General features: G+C 50.7%; 2 non-coding genes across 2 annotated transcripts; one reads left to right on the top strand and one right to left on the bottom strand.

The window, feature by feature from the left end:
• Nucleotides 1-19,597: 19,597 nt before the first annotated feature.
• On the top strand, nt 19,598-19,670 carry TRNAV-CAC (transfer RNA valine (anticodon CAC)). Its single transcript has one exon. It is a non-coding gene; the product is annotated as a tRNA-Val (tRNA).
• A 347-nt stretch (nt 19,671-20,017) lies between these two features.
• Nucleotides 20,018-20,089, bottom strand: TRNAG-UCC (transfer RNA glycine (anticodon UCC)). Its single transcript has one exon. It is a non-coding gene; the product is annotated as a tRNA-Gly (tRNA).
• Between the last annotated feature and the right edge of the window lie 187 nt (nt 20,090-20,276).

Here is a 20,276-nt window from a genome sequence, read left to right as displayed (position 1 = left end):
CAGGGACAGAGCAGAACCAGGCACACAGACAGAGCCTCCATCAGCAGAGCAGAGCCTGTGGCTCACACTTGAGCAATTCCCACCTCAGCTGCTGATTCCCAGAGGACACACAGGCTTTTAAGTCACCTTTTTAACAAAGATTTAGTTTAATGTGCCCCTGAGGCAAGCCAGGGTCTCTCTGGGGCAGATGCTGTGGGTCCCTCTCAGGGTAACCCCACCACAGCCTCTGGCACGGCCAAGCTCCACACTCCAACACAGCCCTGAGCAAAATCCCCAGGCTCTTTGCAACTCAACCCCAGCCCTGAGAGAAATTAAATTCTTTCCTTTCTGAAACAATGTCCCTTGGAATGATTTTGCCCTTAATGAGCCCCGACTGGGCTGCTGTGTTCTGGAGCCACTGGTGTGCATGTTAACGAGGAGCCCTCTCCGTGTGGAAGTGTGGAGATGGCTGGCCCTGTAATGGGAGCCTGTTCAGCATCCTAAGTCCCACATTAGGCTGTGCCTGTAGGAACCCTGGGATGTTCCACGGAGACTGCCTGAAGGTAATCATCTCTCCCAGCCTCCTGGCTGTCCCTAAGCAAGTGCTCAGCTTGCAGCTATTCCAGGAACTGCTGCAGACAGGATAAAGTTCAGCTCCTAACGCATTCACCAGCAGCAAGGTGAGGAAAGTGCCCGTTGATTTGGGATGAAAAGGGAAAGGCAAAGGGCTGTGGGATACACAGAAACCTCCATCCCACTGGGATTTGGGCCTTAAACCCTGTGAGGGACTGGGAGCCCTGGAATTTCATTGTTTTCTCTGAGTGGGTTCAAACCATGAGCGATACTCAAAAACCATCATCTGCCTCAAATTTATCTTTGAGTCCCGCTTGATTCAAATGATGCATCCCAGTACTTTCCATCCCAGAAACCAATTTCATACCTCACATCCACTTAAATACACATTGTACAACAGGTATAGGTGTACACACACACACTTAGATTTATGTGTTACATGGAATTAGCCCATTTTTAAAAAATTCTGGAAAAGGAGTTCTTCCAAACCCATTCCCTCATTGACAGACCAGCAGAGAGATATAACACTGCTCTCCTAGAAAAATATACCAGCTCATTTATTTTTGAAAGTTGTGAACTCATTAGCTGGCAATTAATGTTCCACCCACCTGTGCAGCCCCCGTGAGGTCACGTAAAACCTGCCCAGAGCTCCAAGCCCACCGTCGTCAGCACTGGGTGAGAACTGCTGAGATAAAATGTTGGCTGAATTAGATGGGGAGGATTAGAAAGGTGATAAAAGCTAAGCCAGGAGAAAATCAGACGATAAATAGGTCTGGCAAGATAGATGGATAATCTTCCTCCCAGGCCAAACCTGACAGGATAATCACCTTTTTCTGTTCTCTGGTTCCATTTGCTCTCAGATCACCAGAGCCTTACAGATTTCACTGAATTTGGTTTTCTGGTACCCTGGAGATGGGGATCACTAGGTCTGTCTTTATGGACAAGAGATTTGAGGTGCCTCATTTAGGACTGGCTTTAGGTTTCTGACGAGGATTACAAAAATCAGTCAAAGCATTGCCTTTTCTTAGTTTGCTTCTCACCTCTCGCTGTGCCTCGGGCAGGGTCGAGGAGGAGCTGGTCAAAGCAGAGCTGCAGCCACCTTTTCCCAGCTGAGCCAGAATGGCAGGCAGTCTGTCCTGTCCCAGGGGTGTCCCTGTCCCTGTCACCTGCAGCTGTTCCCAGAGGCAGGCTCTGTGCAAGGGCACGGCTCTGCTGCTGCTCCCTGCGCCTGGTGGGATCTGCATTCAGCCCTGCACTGTCCTCCTGTCTGTCCCCTCTGCTTTCAGGCTACAGATTATCTCTGAGCAGGTCTGAACAACCCATTGGAGCAACTGAAAACTTTTTCAACATTCCCAGCTCTTTCCCCCTTGGGAAAGGGTTTGTCTGAACGGGCCTTTGCTCTCCTTTCTCCTGAGAAATTCCCAGTGCTCCTGATCCATGCAAGGTGTGAGCCTGCAGAGCACTGCCCTTTGCTGCAGCCTTTGTCCCCCAGGTGGGGACTCCTTGTCTGAGGAGAGCAACTCAGGATAAGTTTTCCATCTCTTTGTGGCATTGATTTCTCCATGAACAATCGACTGGCAACACGGAGCAACAGAATATTTGATTAGCCAGAATTACAGACCGCAACATTAATAATTTTGTGAGCTGAACTGAAAAGATTTGCACTTGTTCTCACTGGGTATTGTGCAATTTTCTCCTTTCTAAGAGAAACTTTGCTCTAATGGCAGGGTGCATTGTCATCCCACAGGAGCAGGTATTGACTATTGCCTCTAAGTTTGGGGGGCTTGAATCCATGCAATTTTCACCTGGGCTGGAATCTTGTAGGTGGACTGTTCGTCATGGCTCTGGATTTTCAAAGTTAGCAATTTTGGACACCTTATATTTGTGTTTGAGACACTCTGAAAGGGACCGTTTACAAGAGGCAGGTGCTTAGAAGTCCCTGAAAATCAGGATTAATTGGAATATGTCATGCTGAGCACCTGAAAACAGTAAAATGCTTTGGAAAATCACAGGGGAGGGAGCTGTGTTTCTGAACATGACTTGGGAAGAATGTACAGCCTTAAGTAACACAGGATAAAAAGATCTTTGCATAACATTATGGAAACATCCTTTAATCCTCAGTGCAGCCAAGTGCTTGACTTTAGTTTGATTCCTGAGGGAGTTCAGTGCTGAAGTTTGTGCATTTGTATTCTCCTGAAGTGGAGCCTGACATTGTGTAAGTTACTGTAGGTTTATGAAAAATTCTGAGTCTCCAAATTAAAATGAATCAAAAGACAAAGTTCTCTTCTTGAGGCCAGGGTTTGCTGGCTTGCTGCAGGTCCATGTGTTCACCTGCAGAGCCACAGACAGGGTGTGCCATGAAAGAGCTTTTCTTTGCCCTTCCTAAACCCCTGAGCCAGTCCCAGAGTAAGAATCTGAATCTTTAAGTGCTGAACACACATGGAACACAATTTCCACGTCCCAAGGAGCTTTAAGGTCCCTTCCAACCCAAACCATTCTGTGATTCTATGATGTGGAGGGGCAGAAAAACCAAATCCTTTGCTCAGACTTCCCTGAGATCCCACTCTGGCCATGGGCTGTGGCCTGAAGCCTGCAGGAGTGGGGTGGGGCAGGTGCTGTGTCCCCAGGGCAGCGTTTGAGAGAGGCTGGAGGTGAATCCCTGCAGGGGCAGAACAAATCCCTGCCAAAGGCACAACAGCCTCATCCTGTTTGCCCAGGCTCAAAAGCTGTCGCAGATCTGGTGTCTGAAATCCACTCTCTTTTTCCTGCTGAGATTCCCAAGCACCTCCCAGTCTCCCAGCTACTACCAGAGGCCACGATTGCAGCGGAGTGGCAGCGACACACAGACAAATATTTGTGCAAGGCACACAGAGCCAGGAGCCTGGAACATTGTCTGTGTGGAGGGAGGGGAGAGGCCAAGAAGGATCTTGCCTTGAACAGGCTTTATTTCTATTGAATTTTAAACAATAAAAATCTGGGTGTCTGTATGGTGTTTATTTCTGGTAAAACTTCAAATATTTGCTTCCAGCGGGTGACATGGAACCCTCCTGCCAGATTCATTTCATGAGTTTACTCATTTTGAAGAATACTTAAAGGGTCAGGAATTAAATTGAATTAAGTTCAGACCTTACCCTGAGTCCCCTGTTCTTCAGAGACCTCTGGGTTGGATCCATCTATGAGATCTACAGAAAATTGCCAGTAAAAAAAAATAAAATAAAAAGGTGACAAAATATGCCCTGAACAAATGGAAATAAAACTTTGATTAAGCAAGACTGCACAATACAAAATTTAGTTAGCTTTGAGGATATGATATCATCTGTCCTGCTATTTTTTATATTAAATATGAAATCTGATTAGGTAATTTCCCAGAATGTGGAGATAAACCCATAAAAGCAGGAATAGGTATTTGGTACAATATCATTTTCTGGCTGCTTCTGCATGGCTTTTTGGGGCAGGAGGTGAAGAATATGGGATTTTTTTCCCCCTTATTTTACAGCTGCACTTCAGGAGAAAAGCCTGATATTGGTGTTGGCAGAGAGAAGGCACTGCCCAGACTGAACTTCAGCAGTTGTTGGGAGATGTTAGAAGATTTACAGAGAGATAACAAAGATATCTCCCCACTCCAGTTCCACAGGGAAACATTACCACCCTTACTTTGTTCAATGTCTGTAAAATATGTCTAAAGGTTGTGTGGATAGTCAAGGCCTGAAAGGAAATAACTTTCTTTTCAAGTGTTTTTCTTCTTTTTTTCCCCAGAAATATTTAATTCTGAAGTAAAAAATAGGAGTTTTCTTAAAATGGAGAACAGCTTGTTTCCTTTTCCTCCGAGAGGCCAACATCACTCAGGAAAAATACAAGTGTAAGGACAGATGTGGCCAGGCTGAGCCTGGATTAAATCACCTTGAGCCTCTGTTCAGCAAAGTGTTTAAACACACATTTAGTAGAGCTGGGGCAGAATTTCCAATGAACAGGGATTCATTCAGGGAATATCCCAGCTTCCAAAAATGGACATAAAACAAATGCAGCAAATCACTTCAGCTGGCAATAATTCTGTGAAATGCTTAATTTCCAAAGTGCTCAAACACTTGAACATTTTATCTTTTTTTTATTTTCTAGATTAGATCCTTGGTTTAATAATCTAAAAAGAAAATAATGTTTTATTTCAGCATGAGCCAGAGATAAATACTTGGTTGTTTTAATTTTGTCAAAATTAAAAACAAAACACAACAACTGTGTTTAATTTGATCACACTCAATCTTAAATTTCTTTTCTCTGGAGGTGAGCATTTTGGGAAAAAATACACTCTGATTTAGCCATTGAGCACTTCAAGATAACACAATCTGTCAATGGACCCAAAGTGTGCCACTACTGCACAGATTTTGAGTAGTCACATAGAATCAGCCATGGAGGAAAAATAATTTCAATTAACTGTTCATGAAGCATCATCTCCAACAGTACCTTGGTGAAATGTCCTGTTTCTCCTACAAACTAGGGAATTTTAAGAGCAACTTTACACATGAACTACCAGTCAGGCACATTTTCAAAACGAGAGTGTTGGCTTTTCCAGCATAAAGCTTTGATGTTGAGTAGATGCGAAGTGCAGGTTACATTTGGATTCATGCAATCACACCGTGCTTCCCAAATGTTTTCAATCCCTGCCCTACCCGAGGCTGTGAGCGTGTCTTACCTGAGGATGTTTGGAAAACGCCCCCATCCCACCGTCCCTTCCCACCTCAGCCGGCCCTGGGCTCCCAGCCCGAGCCCGAGTCCCTCCCGAGTGGCTCCGGGCCCCTGGCTCCGTGCGGGCAGGGCTGGATGGGGACGCGAGCCGGGCATCCCTGGCCGGTACCTGCGGGCAGGTGGCCGGGCTGTGCCGCTCCCTTTGCCGCTCTCCTGCCGCCCCTCTCCCGCAGAGACCCCTCCGGGCCGGACTCACCCCGGCCCCGGCCAACATCCAGCGCCGCCTCGGTGCCTCCGGGTGGGCGGTGATGTCCCGGGAGGGTCCTGCCCGCAGCCGCCGGTGCGCGGTGCCGCTTCCCGGTGCCGGGCTCGCGTCCCGGTCCAGCCCCGCCTGGGAGGCGCCGCCGGGCGCTGTCCGTGGTGCTGATCCGCGGCCCCGCCGCCGGGATCCGGTCGGGATCCCCCCGGATCGCCCGCCCCGGCTGCCCCCAGGGCCGGCGGAGAGCGGCCCCGTCCCCCGAGCGCTGCCCGCAGCCGCCGGGTCCCTGCGCCGGCCGAGCCGCCCGGCAGAGGCGGGAGCGGCTCCACAGGTGGCCGAGGAGCCCCTGGCAGCGTCCCCGAGCCTGCGGGGCTCACCTGTCCCTGGGTCACCTGAGCGGCGGAGGGGCCGGGGAAGCTGCCCTGCCTCTGCCTCGGGGCTTTTATGGCCCGCCGGGGGGGCGGCGGGCGGAGCGCCCGGGCGGGGACTCCGCGCCTCGGCCAACGGCAGCGGCCGCTCCGGGCAGCTGCGGCAGCATTACATCATGGGACCGCCCGCCTTCAGTGTAAGAGTCTCACCGGCGCCCGGCACCGGGGCCGCACGGCAACAGGTCCGTGCGGGGAGCGGCGAGCCCCGGGAACGGGGCAGCGCCGGCGGAGCGCGCTCCGAGCTCTCCCCGGGAGGGGGAACGGCGGGAACGGCCCGCAGGGAGAGAGAGCGCACCTGGCTCCAGCGTGAGCACGGAAGCTTTGCTTCGTGCGGGTCGCTCGCTCCGCATTCCCCAGGACCAGCCTGTCCTCTCCATCCTGCCGCGGTGTCCCTCGGACTGAGGGGCTCGTACCCGCTGCTTTCCCACTCCAATGAACAAGCCAAGCTTCAGCCCTGATCATTCTGTTTTTGGGGCTGGAACGAACCCCAACCCTCCATTTCTTCCCAGACACACCAAACTGAAAGACAGCCCAGGTCTGAGTAGCTGGATTCGTTTGGACCTCTCCTGTTTCCAGAGCAAGGAGGTCAGACAAGTGTGCCAAGGAGCACAGCATTCAGCACTGAGAACAAATTTATTTCCTAACCCTCACCTCCAGAAACACTCATGTCCCTGGGTTTGACTGGGGGTGTCAGCAGGGATGGGTTTGAGACGCACCTCTAGGATGGAAAACACACAGGTTGCAGACACCAATTTTTCAAGACTGCCCTAAGTTACCCTGGATGGTCAGCCTGTTGAGTAAAGCTTTGTCTTTTGGTATATCCTGTGCATGGGATGTGTTACCACATGATACCAAAGGAAAAATAATAATTGGTGGCAACATTAATTAGATAGAAATCAAAATGGTCCAGAATTGAAGGCTTGTCTGGGTAATACTTGAGACCCACATTCATGTCTGATTTGGGAAATTTTTGCTATGAATGGATCCCTGTGGGTAAAATGGGGCTCTTAAGACCTGCAAGTAAGAGCAGATGACATGAAGGAGCCCATTTTCAAGTGGCACTGGATCCTATTCAAATTACAGAGCGATTACAATAAAGCCAGGTGCTCTGTTTCCAACTCTTCTTGTTTGTTTGTTTGTTTGTTTGTTTGTCTTCCCCCACTACCATGGATCACAGGCCAAATGCCGGTCCAGGCCCTGCCCAGCCACAGCAACACCATTGTTTTGCCTGAGATAAAAGCTGGTTTGGGGCAGAATGTACCAGTGTGTGACACCAATCACAACCTAGGAGACAAACCCTGCAGCAGGGCATGAGCCTGGCAGGACCTGATGAACCTTCCATGAATTAGTCACAGCACAAAGAATGTAAGATTGGTGTTGGGGTAAGAGAAGACGTTACAGCCTTGCTGGTGCCTGACCTTGGACGTGCGTCTGCAAGAGATTTTCCTTCAGGAGACAAATCTGGAAGCCATTGCTGTCCCTTGGTCCAGGCAAAGCAGAAATTTGGAGGAAATATGAAAAGAATGAGAGCTGAAGCTGTAAACAACATCTTATGGAAAATGTTGAGGGGTGCCCAAGTCCTTGGATACCTAATTCCCTCAGAAGATCCTAGAAAGGAAACCCAGGGTAAAGGAACCCCAATTCTCCCAGGGTAAAGGAACCCCAATTCTCCCAGGGTAAAGGAACAACCCCAATTCTCCAGCCTGGCTCCAGAGCAGAGGGGCTCCAGGTCTCTGTATTACAAAGAACAGCCATTTTGCAGCTGTTCACAAGGATGAGACGTGCACAGGCACTGCCTGTTTTCCTGAGAGCTGCAGCCTCTTCTTTTAGGGCTGTTGGGCAGGAGTTTGGACTCAAGTCCTTTCCCTCCATTCTAATTGGTGATGCTGGCCAGAAAATTCAGTTGAGGCTTCAGAAATATGATTTTCAAAAGGATCCAAGTGATGAACACAAGCTGTACCTGTCCAGCCCAAACTATCTCAAGTCTGATCTATGTATTCAAAAGATTCTTTTGAAATGTTGGGATTATTTTGAGTAGAGAGCTGGGAACTCTCTGTGTCCATGGCACATTCATTCTCCTTGGTTTTTCCACCTGGGGAGACTCCTCTGCCCCACTCATTTGCATTCAAGATTTGTTTCAGTGGAAGAGGGGATCAGACAGATTTTTTTCGTGGAGATATTCTGGGATGAACTTAGAATCCACAACAAGAAAGGTCACTGTTTGATTTAATTATTTTGAGTTGTTTTCCACCCCGTACTCTGAGCAGCCCTCGCAGCTCAGTAATTAGCAGTGGAGTGGAGGGGGAGCGTGCTGGACTTTGGCCCCATCTGACCTGATCCATACAACATTTCTGATTAATGCACCTGGTCACATGGCAGCTGTCAGCGACTTGTTGCTGGGCATCCAGAGGTTTCCAAGGGAACCGCTCCCTCTCCTGCCGATGCTCCTCAACAAGTGAGCGAGAGTCGCGGTTCGGTCCCGAGGGCTGACGCCAGCCGGACAGAAGAGGGGAGCACAGGTGTGCGGAGGAACGCCCGAAACAGAAAGCCCTGGCGTGGAATTCGGTGGTGCCGCTGGCGGAGCGGCTCGGGCAGAGCCCTGCGGGGCGTGCTCGGCTCCCCGAGCCGTGCGCTGCCTTTGGCCCAGCCCTGCCGGCCGCCGCTGCACGCCCATCCCAGCCCACGCACCCCGCACACGCCCATCTGAGCAAAGCACACCGCAAACTCAGCAACAGCTCCAGAGCAGAGATGCTCCGTGCGAGTTCTGCAAGAGGAGCTCCAGGACACGTTTGAAACCCCTTTCCTGAGGTGTGTTTCAAAAGTCTCTTACAATGACAGAGGCCTCGGTGGAAGCTTTCCACCACTGCACGCGTGGATCCAGCCTACCTGCATCCTTTGCAGGCTGGCACAGAGCTCCCACGTAGACCAATCTCCTCTCCCTCCCCCAAATCCCTTTCCCTGCACATGCAGCTGGAGCTCTGCCCACAGGCAGGCGTGGCAGCCTCCGCACACAGCAGCTCCTCACACCTCCCTCCACAGTCCCTCCCTGTGGAGGTGCTACCTGCAAGGCATCGGGCTCTGAGCACCACACAGCCCTGGAGTAATCCCCGCCTGTGTGCACACAGAGCAGAGAGCCACGGGCAAGTTTAAGTTGGAAAAAGCCTCTAATATCACTGAGTCCAACTGTTAACTCAGTACTGCCAAATCTACCTACAAACCTTCCAGTGCAAAGGGAAACTGAGGCACGGGCAGTCTCTGAAAAGGTCTCTGCAGTGCAGAGAGTACTCAGAGCCAGAGCTCTGAGCACAGCAGGAGGAGGCTGCAGGACAGAGGATCCCAGAGTGGTTTGGATTGGAAGAGACCTTTAAGATCAGTTCCATCCCCTGTCACAGGCAGGGACACCTTCCACTAAACCATTTACATGATGGGAAGGGAAAGATTCAGAATCTGGTTCCTCTACCTGTTAACTTATACATACATCAGAAGGTTTCATGCAGGAGGTGTATCCGACTGAGGAGAAACGTTATTTGGACTAAGACCAAAGGATTTGCAAGAGGAGTGTCCTGGGTTTGGTTTGGGTAATGCTAATTTTCATTCTAGTAGCTGGAGGCACGATCCAAACTGCTTGTGAGACAGTGTTAAGTGAAGGATGCACCAGGAAAGTACAACTCCAGGAGGGGCAGAGAAGGCTACAAATGAACAGCAGCTCGTTAGAGTGGAGGTCTGGACAGACTCAGACGCTGCTGTGGGGCTGAGCTCCCCCTCCACGCTCAGATTACGCCTGCAAAAGGACAAGGGGGTGTTTGTGTGGAATAACCCACTTTTAATGAGGTGTCTGCCAAAGGCACAATCAAGGAGCGGCAGAGTCGCTGACGCCTCGGGGGAGTGGGGATGTCTCTCCTGCCTTTATCTCGGTGCTGCATTGAACCCCGTGTGCCTGTGCTTGAACTGGTGACATTGAGACCATCACAAACATAATGAGGAGGAAGAGGTCGCTCCGAGGCGTGTGCCTGTCCTTGGTGGGGTTTGTGCTCGCAGCTCCCGCGAGAGACGCTCGGCTGCTGCAGCACTTCAGAGGAGAATATTGTAAAAAACAAAGCCCATGCAAACAGAGTAAACAAGGAGCTTGAGAACTGGATCTGTCAGGGACTAGGGTAGATTGTAAAGAGAGGTTAAGGGAAAAAAATTAAATAAATAAAAACAAGCTGAAGAGCAAACAAGAGCACTGGAGGCAATATTTCCACAAGCATTAAAAGTAGAACCTGTGCTCCATTTTCAGAAGTGCTTTTAACACATAGAAGTCATAATCACATGCCCTTCCAATAAAAACTGGGATTCTACTTCCCTCAGGTATTTTAGACGCTGTTTCTCACAACACAGGGAGTCAGTGCCCCAGTGAAATTACCAGGCCAGTTTAAAACAAACAAAAAGAATTGGTTTTTCACACAGCACATAATTAAATCTTGGACTTGTTTGCCACAGGATATCTTGTAGCCTGAAAATATAAATAGGTTCAAAAGGTTTTAGACAAGATTATGGAGGTTTGGTCTATCAGTGATGATTAAACCTAATAGTTTGGATGCAACATCCAAGCAGACCCCACAGATTGCTGGAAGCTACAAAACTGCAGTTGGGAGAAGCCTTATTCTTTACACAGCCTTGTGACCTGTCCTGGCTATCTTCCTCTGGTTGCATCCACGGCCAGCACATTGGGATAAGGACATGTCTCCTGTGGAGCAGTCAGACCATGTTTATAGTCCTCCCTGCACCCCACTCCAACTCAAACACCCAAGCCTTGTTTTGGATGAAAATTATGGAAAATAAACCCCTTGTGAGGCGCTGCAGCGTGTGCTCTGCTAGAGAGCAGTCTTATTCATTAAGGGAATGGTCTTGTATGCATTTGGGCCTGTTATCAGTAACACTCCAAAGGGAAATGGACTACTTAAACCTATTATATCACTGCTTTATTCACCGTGTGCTGCCATTTACCTCCTACATGACGCTGGGCTCTAATAGCACCAGTTCTGAGAAACCCTGCACATTAGCCACAAGCAGCTCATTAATCCACTGTTTTCATTCTTGCAAAAAAATGGGCTCCAACCACATGAGAGCTCAGATGCCGAGTGCTCAGCCAGAACCAAAACAGCTTTGTTGTGCCAGCAGTTCTGAGGTAGCCCCAAACAGAACAGCACTTCCAGCTGATGGAGCACAAAGGGGGATCCTTGGCCTTGGAGGAATGAGGGCTGTGCAGCCAGGGAACAGGACAAAGCTGTCAGCCAGCAGCTGCTGTGGGGAGACTTGGAAAATCCAATTCCCGGAGGCTTCAAGTCAGGTGTGTGTGGTGTGCACCAGGATGCAGCTCCATCCCAGGATATCAATTGTCCCAGAGAGAAGAAAAAAAAAATGAAAGGCATGTCTTGAACTCCAGCATGGGGAGTCCATGAGCAGGCTGGGGACTGGCAGAATTAATTCCGAGCAGGTACAATGAGCTCTTCCTCGAGAGCCCTTGAGGAAAATGAAAGGCCCCATGTGCCAGCCCGAGGCACAGCCCGGGGAGTCCTTTGGCCGCTCCGCAAACGCGCGGAGGCTGTGGCACAAAGCAGCTGCCACATCTGTTCCATCAGGGACAAGAGCCCTGTAAGGGCCTGGCCTTTCTCTCCCAAGCCTGCTCCTGCTCTGTGCTGAGGAGCCAAGCTGCTCCATCTCCTGGCTGCTGCATTCCCTGACCCAGCTCCTCTCCATCCCAGGGCAGAGCTCCTGCAGGGCTGCGTGGGTGTCTCCAAACAGGATTGCTGCTGCTGAAATCTCCAAGGCCAACAAATGAACCCTTAACTGGAAGATGGACAGGAGCTCACATGAAAACAACTGCTCGTCCATGTGGGAGCTCACATGAAAACAACTGCTCATCCATGTGGGAGTAACAGAACATCTGTTTTCACAAATGAGGCACAAAGCAGGAACAAGGGGCAATACTTTTTCATGAATGAGACTTCAGGAATCTGAGTTCTGTTCTTCTGGTTACTTTTTCCTGTCTTATTTATCCTGCCAGCTCTGTCCCTGTCACAGATCTCTCCCAGAGCCATCAGGGTGCACAGAATGTGGAATATCCTGAGTTGGAAGGGCCCCACATGGATCATCAAGTCCAATTCCTGAAAGTGTTGCTTTATTTGAGCTGGCTCAGTGAAAAATGTAAGCAGGGAAATCAGACTTAGAGGTGAGCAGTTGAGTTTATTTCTGCTCTTGTGTGAGGACATGAGTGAAATGGGAGGCAAGGGATAGAGGGCTGCTGGTGGTGCCAGAATTCCTGCCTGGCTGGGCTCTTAGTCCTGCTCAGGGGAACTGACAGCCCCACCATGCACGCTGCCCAGGAAGACTGAGGTAGATAAAATCCCTCTTGCCAAAAGGAAATGTGATTCCAGGATCCTGCACCCTCCCTGCTCCAATGTGTCTGTGCAGAACAGCTCTCAATGAGCAGGGAGCTGAGAGGCACTTACAGAGGCATTTAGTCTCACACAAAACATTCTCCTGGGGCACGAGGGGGATGGAGCAGGGCCGGGCAGACTCAGCTCAGCTCCACTGAAATCAATACATGATTAGGCAGCAACTCCAGCCCCTAATATTCCACCTCTGCACAGTACCATGTTTGTGTTGAACAAGGAAGATCTAGGTTAGACATGGGGAAAAATTCTTTGCAGTGATGGGAATAATATACCCTGCAACAATCAGTGCCCAGCTACATGACCTCCAGAGCTCTGACCCGTGTGGGTGACAGGCCCCAGCTCCAGGCTGTCTCTGACCCTTTCCAGCTGAAGCTGCCATGCCAAGTGCCACGACAAACAAGCTGCAAACCCCTCTCCCCACCTCCTGCCTCTCCCTGCCTCACCTGAGGCCCTGTTTTCTCTGGTGATGCTTCTAATGAAACTAAGTGGCTGCAAGCAGAAAGTTTCCACTTCCTGCCTCGGGGCTGATTAGCGCAGAGCTGCCAGCGGCAGAGTCCCGGCTGGATGGGAACCCTCGGGGGAGGGATGAAGCCGTGCTCCGTGCCCTCTGCTCAGCGAGCACCATTAGAGCACTGGCTGCCTAACCTGGCAACTGAGAGAGCAGGACCTCGCTGCTCTGGCTGCTGGGGCTGAGGTCTCTGGAAAACACGGGCTGGTGCATGGATGGATGGTCTCCTCCAGTCCTTGACACAGAGTTGCAGCAGCAGAACCCAGAGAAGAAGAAGTAAAGTACTTCTGTCGGGCATGCAGCAATAATCTTGGCTGGTGCTGCTCAAGGAGAGCTGGTCTCACCTATTTTTGTGTGTGCTTAATGCTGTCAGGAGACAGTTCCCTGCATCCCTGGTGGATGGAGACTCTTTGTGTCCTGGGGGGAAGGAAAGGGGCAGGTGCCAGGTGCTGCTCCATCTCTCCATCACTGAACAGTGACAGAGATCAGGGCTGGCCAGTGCCACATGCCCTCTCTTGCTCTTGGGTAACACTCCCACACCTTGGAGGCCCTGGCAGTTCCTGGAAATCTGGGCTGAAACAGAAGGCTTGGGTTGCCCTGCGATCACCTTAGGGATGGGAGGGGAAAGTAAACAAGATTCTGCTCAGCACTGCAGAGACCAACTGCTCCAGCGTTGCCTGGCAGATGGGGCCCAAGAGGGAGACCATCTGTTTGTGAGTGAAGCCCTAAACTTCTCCCTGTGAGATCTCTGTTGGGCTGAAGAGATCCAACAGAGTTCCGTGGGCGCAGAGGCACAGGGGAGCAGCCATGACCTGGAGGGCTCCTTCAGTCCTTGGTGGGCAACTTCCAGAGCTGGGCCAGGGCTTGGACCCTGAGTCTGGGGGCCGTCGGATTCCTGAGTGTTCCTTTTCCCTACATTCATTTATTTTTTCTCTCTCTCCACATCTCCACCCTCTTTTCCTCTTGGCAGTCCTTCCCATGTTCGTGCAGTGCTGTGGAACAGTCTGTGTTCCCTGCTGCAGAGCTGGGCAGGGGCTGTGTGCTTCACAGCTGTCACAGCTCTGCCCTCTGCCACTCTCCTTGTGCCACAGACCCCACCTGGCTGTGCCAAGGCCACCTGCCCAGTCCCTGGCTGCTGACATTTCACCTGGCTCCTGCAGCACATCCCAGTGACACCAACAGGGGTTAAAAAGAGGCACACTGGGGAGGTTGGAGAAATGCTGTTAGACCTAAAGGCAAGGGCTGGCATCTCAGAGAGAAGGGGATGGCATCCAGGGAAAGCTGGAGAAGGAAAGAGCAATTTGCTGATAGTCAGCATGTCTGGGAAGCTGGGAACATATTGCACTAAACCGATAATAACACCTTGAACAGCAGGGTGGTCCTTTCCATCTGGCCTCGTGCTGGGCTCGGGCTCTCTCATTTCTTCCCCCCCTGCAGCCAGGGAATCTGAGGCCCTGGGATGGCACAGGTCACCCAGGCAGGCTGCAGCTGGAAGGAGGAGAGCTGCCACAGCCCCTTGGCTCTCCTTCTGCCCCAACTCCATCCTCCTTCGGCTGGGGAGCGGGAAGGCGCTGGAGCTCTTCGCTTAATTAGAAGTAACAGCTGAAGCACTTGAGAAACAAAAGCTCCTTTCTATCTCTGCCCCACTTTTACTTGGGAGCCAGGGGTGGGGAGCAAATTGCTTGGAAGCCAGAAAGCGCCCTGGATCTTGTCACCATGGCTGCACAGGCACAGCCTCCTGTTATCTCCAGAGGAACAAAACCCTCCTCCCGCCCTCCCTTGTCTCAGCTGGAGCTGATAAATGGAGAAGAAATAAACAAAACAAATAATAGTAGTAATAAGAATAGAAAAATACCCCAGCCTAAACCAGCAAATAAATATTCAGAGAATGAACCAATCATCTGCAGAACATATTATTTTCTGCAGTGGATTTTGGGTTGTTGGAGAGGACTCCAATGAGTATTTCAGGTTATAGAGGCCATCTCAGGAATACTGGGATTTACACAGTCACAACTCAGGAGCATCCCAGATGATGCCATTTGCTGGAGAATAACAATCTCTACCTATATCCACATAATTGTATCATTCTGATTTATTTGTATATATGGATGCCTGCACTAATAACGTGATCAGCTATAGCTTTTATGTCTTCTTGTTTGGAACCCACAATGATCACATTCCTCAGCTGTAAACAAGAGCTGGATTCCTGCCTCTTCTGCTTCTGGGTCACCCCACGTGCAGGGACAGAGAGTGTTGTGCAAATGCTCCCTGAACTCTGGCAGCCTTGGGGCTGTCACCATTCCCTGGGGAGCCTGGTCAGTGCCCACCACCCTCTGGGGGAAGAACCTTTTCCTAATATTCCACCTAACCTTCCCCTGACAGACAGCACATTTTTGTGCTATCACAGTTAAACTGCTTTTGGTACCTGGGCACCTCCAGTGTCCCCTCAGTGTGGGCTTTAGAATGTAAATCATAACACAAACCAAAGTGGGCTGTTGCTGTTTTTGTTGTGTTCTCACAACTAAACAGCTAAAAATACACCAAATAGTATGGCTGTAAAGCAGTGAAAACTAGCAACCATATATTTGTATGTTGAGAGAAATTAGGGCTATTATGGCTGCTCCAGACGGGCTTCCTACAGGAGCTGGGTGGATAATTTCACTGGGTGCTTCATGCACCAGAGCTCTGACCATCTGCTGAAGGGAACATACCTTTTAACAACATGTCTCGTTTTGGCTCCGTGCCTTCAGGGCCACCTCCCTACACAGGCACTATTTCAGTGCTTAATTACATTTACTGTTAAAAAGGACAACTTATTTTTAGTGCCTGTCTTTCCAGTATCAGCTGGTGGCCACGGAATATTCCGCTGCCTGTGTGTGCCCATGGGAAGCAGAGTGTTTCAATCAGCCTGGGAATTATGTAGGCCATTGGAGCTGATGGCCCAGGGTAGCTCTAAGCTGTCTTGTATTTAAGAAAAAAATTATTCATGTGTGAACAAACAAATGAAGGGGAATAGGAACAACTGATACTTCAGCTTAACCTAGTTTCCTCCTTTTGGCACTGGCTGGCACACTCAGTGCTTTGGCTCACCTACTTCTTTACTATCAGTAGTAGAAATTATAACACTTGCAATTTTAGCATGCAAATTATGACTTTGTAATACAATCAACATTTTTCTTAAGTATTGTTTTTTGTTTACAGCTTTTTCTTGCAACTGAAAAAGAATATAAAGCTGTCCTTCCAAAAGGACTGAATTAAATGGCTGATTATGTCTTTCCACTTTTCCACACCCACAATTTCCCCCACTGTTTTTTGGCCCAATGTAGCAAAGTGGGACCTGTAAAAGTCCAATCTGGGGCACAAAAGACCATTTATTTATTCCTGGGAGACTTGAAGGGGTGGACTCTTATTTATACACTTACCTGCCCTTCCTTTGCATATGGATTTACCTGGATAAATTAATTTAGACCATGCCAACAGCTTGCTGAAAAGATCAGGCTCTTGCTGGTAGCTCTGAGCACGCTGCTCTTGTGTCCTCCCATGGCCAGATAAACATGAACATCTGCATTGCCCCTGTAAAAACAGCAATGAGGATATTAATGAAACTGGGGGAGAGAACTGGGACGAGGCTCCAGTGCTCACATCCTCCTGGAAATCTCTCCCCAGGACCTCCCTCTGAAGGCAGACACTTGGATGGCTTTGAGAACCTGAGCTGAGATCATTTTGAGGGAGCTGCTGGCATTTCCCCAAATACACCCATCCATAGAGAAGCCAGTGTAGGATTTCACAGCACACCAGGTGCTCAGGCCAGGCATGGACTTTTGGGGAACTTGTGAGGGGAGAGAAATCGGGCAACGCTGGGGATTGCAACTCAGGTCATGGAATCATGGAATACCCTGAGTTGGAAGGGTCCCCAAGGATCATCAGTCCAACTCCAGGCCCTGCACAGGACATCCCAACAATCAGGAAGGTTCCCCTGAGCCTCCTTTTCTCCAGGCTGAGCCCTCTTAGCTCCCTCAGCTGCTCCTGGTGCTCCAGACCCTTCCCCAGCTCTGCTCCCTTCCCTGGACACACTCCAGCCTTTCAATGTCCTTCTTGTCCTGAGAGATCCAAAACTTGTCACCCCTTTGTCTCATAACCAGCGATGGTCAAAGACCAATTTCCCAGGGGCACATGGCTGTGGTGTGGCAGAGCTTGTTTGTGCCCAGGCAGTGTGTGACCCCCGTGTCCCCCGCTGGCCATGCCGCCCCTTTTATGCCTCAGCATCACGTGCTGGGTGAGCGTCTGCCCCTCCGCTATCCCCAGCACACACCCCCGAGGTCCCAGCACCCACCAACTCCCAGCATCTGTGCCGCTTGCTTGGCCTCTTTTCCTTTATGCTGCTCCCCTCCGCCGTCGTGTGACAGCTATTGTGTGGTCCCTGCCGCACAAAAGCCAGCCTGACCTAATTTAAATCAGCGCTATTGAAGCCGTTCTTGTTTTATCTCCCAGCACAAGGGCTGTGCTCCCCGTTTCAGAGGCAGAAGAAATGAATGGCTAATTGGGGGGGTATTGTGCACGGCAGCAGCGTCGTCTCCCGGCCCTGATTGTCGGCTCTCCTGCTCCACGGTGCTTCCAGCTTCCCTCTTGGAGCAGCCACGCAGGCTTTGGGAGTGGAGGGAGGAGAAGGGGAGAATGGGACTGTGCGGCCAGCGCAGCGTGGCAGGGAAACAAAGCCGAGCACGGCCGCCGGTGAGAGCTGGGGGAGGGCTCCTCGCTCAGAAAGGGCAGATGCTGGTGATAATAGAAGAGAATATCCAGCCTTCACCTCCAAATGAGCCCCCGGGGTGTTTTTTCCCTGCCACAGTCCTTCCTCCTGCTCTGGGGAGCGGGTGAGGCTCAGGGGTGCAGCTCCACACGGGTGGGAAGTGCTGGCAGCGGAGGAAGTGGGATAGGTCACGGACTGGAAGGGGGAATGCTGCAGGATCTTTGTCCTGTGGGCAAAGTTTGAGCCGTCCCTGACAATGGATTTTTGTCAGAAAAGCCAGACCATCCCCGGGAGCCACTCCAGCAAGCAGGAAGCAGCGGGAAGAGGGCCCCAAAGCCAGCGCTGCCCACACGAGGAGCATCCAGAGCCCACAGCTCGGTGTGGTGCTGCCAGAACCGGCACCACCACGGGATCCGGGTGGGTTTGGGAGTTCACACCGACAGCACGACAATCTTCCATGGAATTCCTGCCTCTGCCTCCCACAGGGACCTTCCAGGAGCTTCCTCGCTGGTGCTGTTTGCTCTGCGGCTCCTCTCTCCACCATCGCCAGGCTGAAAGAGGGCTGCAGAAAACAGCAAAACCCAAAGGGTTTGAATCTTCCCATGGATGCTCTTGGGTCACTCACAGATCCACTTCCCCCTGCTCGAGGGAGGGGACCTTGCCCCCAGCTATTGATCAGCTCTGCCCCAGCACGCTCAGCTGATGCTCAGAGCAAAGGTTGTAACCAATCCTCTCTGCAGCTCTGCCAGCTGCAGGCAAAAAGGGTTTCATTCCAGGATGTTTAACAACAACACGAAGCAAACAAGTCTCAAGACATCAGGTTTGTCACGGAATTGGATGTAACATTATAATCCTTATCATAAATCAGAGCAGAATAAAGCACTGGCAAGCCCTGAAGTTAAAGGACAAGTGACAACCTCTTCTCTACCCCTTTTGGCCCCAAATCAAAAGATAAGCTACAAAATTGTAAAATGAAATTGTAAAATCAAAGGAGATTTTATTAAGAGCAAGTGTTATTAAAAGTGAGGTTCTTTTTGCTTTCATCTGAGTTTATGATTCATTTCTCCCTTCTAAGCTTTTCTCTGCAACCAGCAGAGCATAAAATACACTTCAACAAAGAAAACAAAACAAGAAAACATAATTCTCATGTTACCACCTGATTCCACCACTTCAACAAAGAAAACAAAACAAGAAAACATAATTCTCATGTTACCACCTGATTCCAAGGGCCAAGGTTTTACCAAAAAGAGAAAGATTGCCATTAAGTAAGTTGATAACATTGCAGTAGGGTGAGAGGAACAAACTTAGAACTATCTGGGATTGTCAGCTTTTGACTGAGGGTGGTGAGACCCTGGGATGGAATTCCCAGAGCAGCTGGGGCTGCCCCTGGATCCCTGAAAGTGTCCAAGGCCAGGCTGGATGGGATTTGGAGCATCCCAGACAGTGGAAGGTGTCCCTGCTCATGGCAGGGTGTGGAATGATGAGATTTAAAGTCCTTCCAATTCAAACCGGTCTGGCATCTTGTCAGTCTGTGGTTGTCAACAGGTCTGTCCTTGGGGCCGTTCCTCTTCCAGCCCCTGTCCCCTGGGCCAGGCGGGTTCTGTCCATCCCAGGCGGCTCTCCAGGGAGCTCCACTCCCTGTCGCCACTATTCTACCGACATCTGGTGGCAGCTGCCTTAGGGAAAAGCGACATTTCCTCAGCAGCGCCCTGCGCCCCCTCAGCGGGAACCTCCCTGTGGGGCTGTGTCGTCTCTGAGGGGACCCCCGAAACACTGCCCGGGACACGCACCTCAGTCCTCTCATGAGACCAGCGGGTGTCTGGGAGCTCCAATTAGTCATTGATGATAATCACTGGGTGTTCCGCGCGGCGCTTCCAGGGGTTTGCGGGGGTTTATTTTGAGGTCGCCGTGAAGGAGGTCCGCGTCCCCTCAGCCACCATGGCGGGAACATCAGCCATTGCTAGCCAGAGCCTCACATGGCCGGTTTCCGTAGTGTAGCGGTTATCACGTTCGCCTCACACGCGAAAGGTCCCCGGTTCGATCCCGGGCGGAAACACCTGTTTTTTTCCTTCGTCTTGGGGTGGTTTTTTGTGTCTGTTCATTTCCTTGTTGTTTTGGTTAAGGGGGTTTAAGTTTTTGGTTTGGTTTTTTCTTTTGTGTTTTTTCTTAATTTATTTATTCTGAATTATGTATTTATTTCCCCGCCGTCTCCTCTCGACTTGGGAAGAGAAGTAACCGGCAGCACTCGCCCCATCGCTGACCAGCGCCCGCCTCCCGCCAGGGCTCAAGTGGGCAAAGCGCAGTCGGGCGGGCGCTCTGCGCGCCGGTGCATCTCAATTCGGTTCGGATCAATGAGAAACGGGAAAAAAAAAAGATAATGGAGAAGAAAAAAAAAAACGAAGTTGCGTTGGCCGGGAATCGAACCCGGGTCAACTGCTTGGAAGGCAGCTATGCTAACCACTATACCACCAACGCCCGCTGATATGAGTCTTCCTGGCTTCCCTCAGAAACATCACTCTGCGGGACCCAATTATTCTTCCGAAACAGGAAGCACAGCGCAACGAAAGATGAGAATGGTTTCACAGCCGCCCCACGACGGCAATAAATGCTGAATTTGGGGCCCATCTCCGAGGGAGAGAAGGCTCTTTTCTCCGTGCTTTTT

Source organism: Agelaius tricolor, unplaced genomic scaffold (genome assembly GCF_023055355.1).
Source record: "Agelaius tricolor isolate 1412-34295 unplaced genomic scaffold, bAgeTri1.0.p SCAF_33, whole genome shotgun sequence".
Lineage (NCBI taxonomy): Eukaryota > Metazoa > Chordata > Aves > Passeriformes > Icteridae > Agelaius > Agelaius tricolor.
The sequence above is the reverse complement of the archived record's forward strand: the minus strand, read 5'-3'. Positions and strand labels throughout refer to the sequence as shown.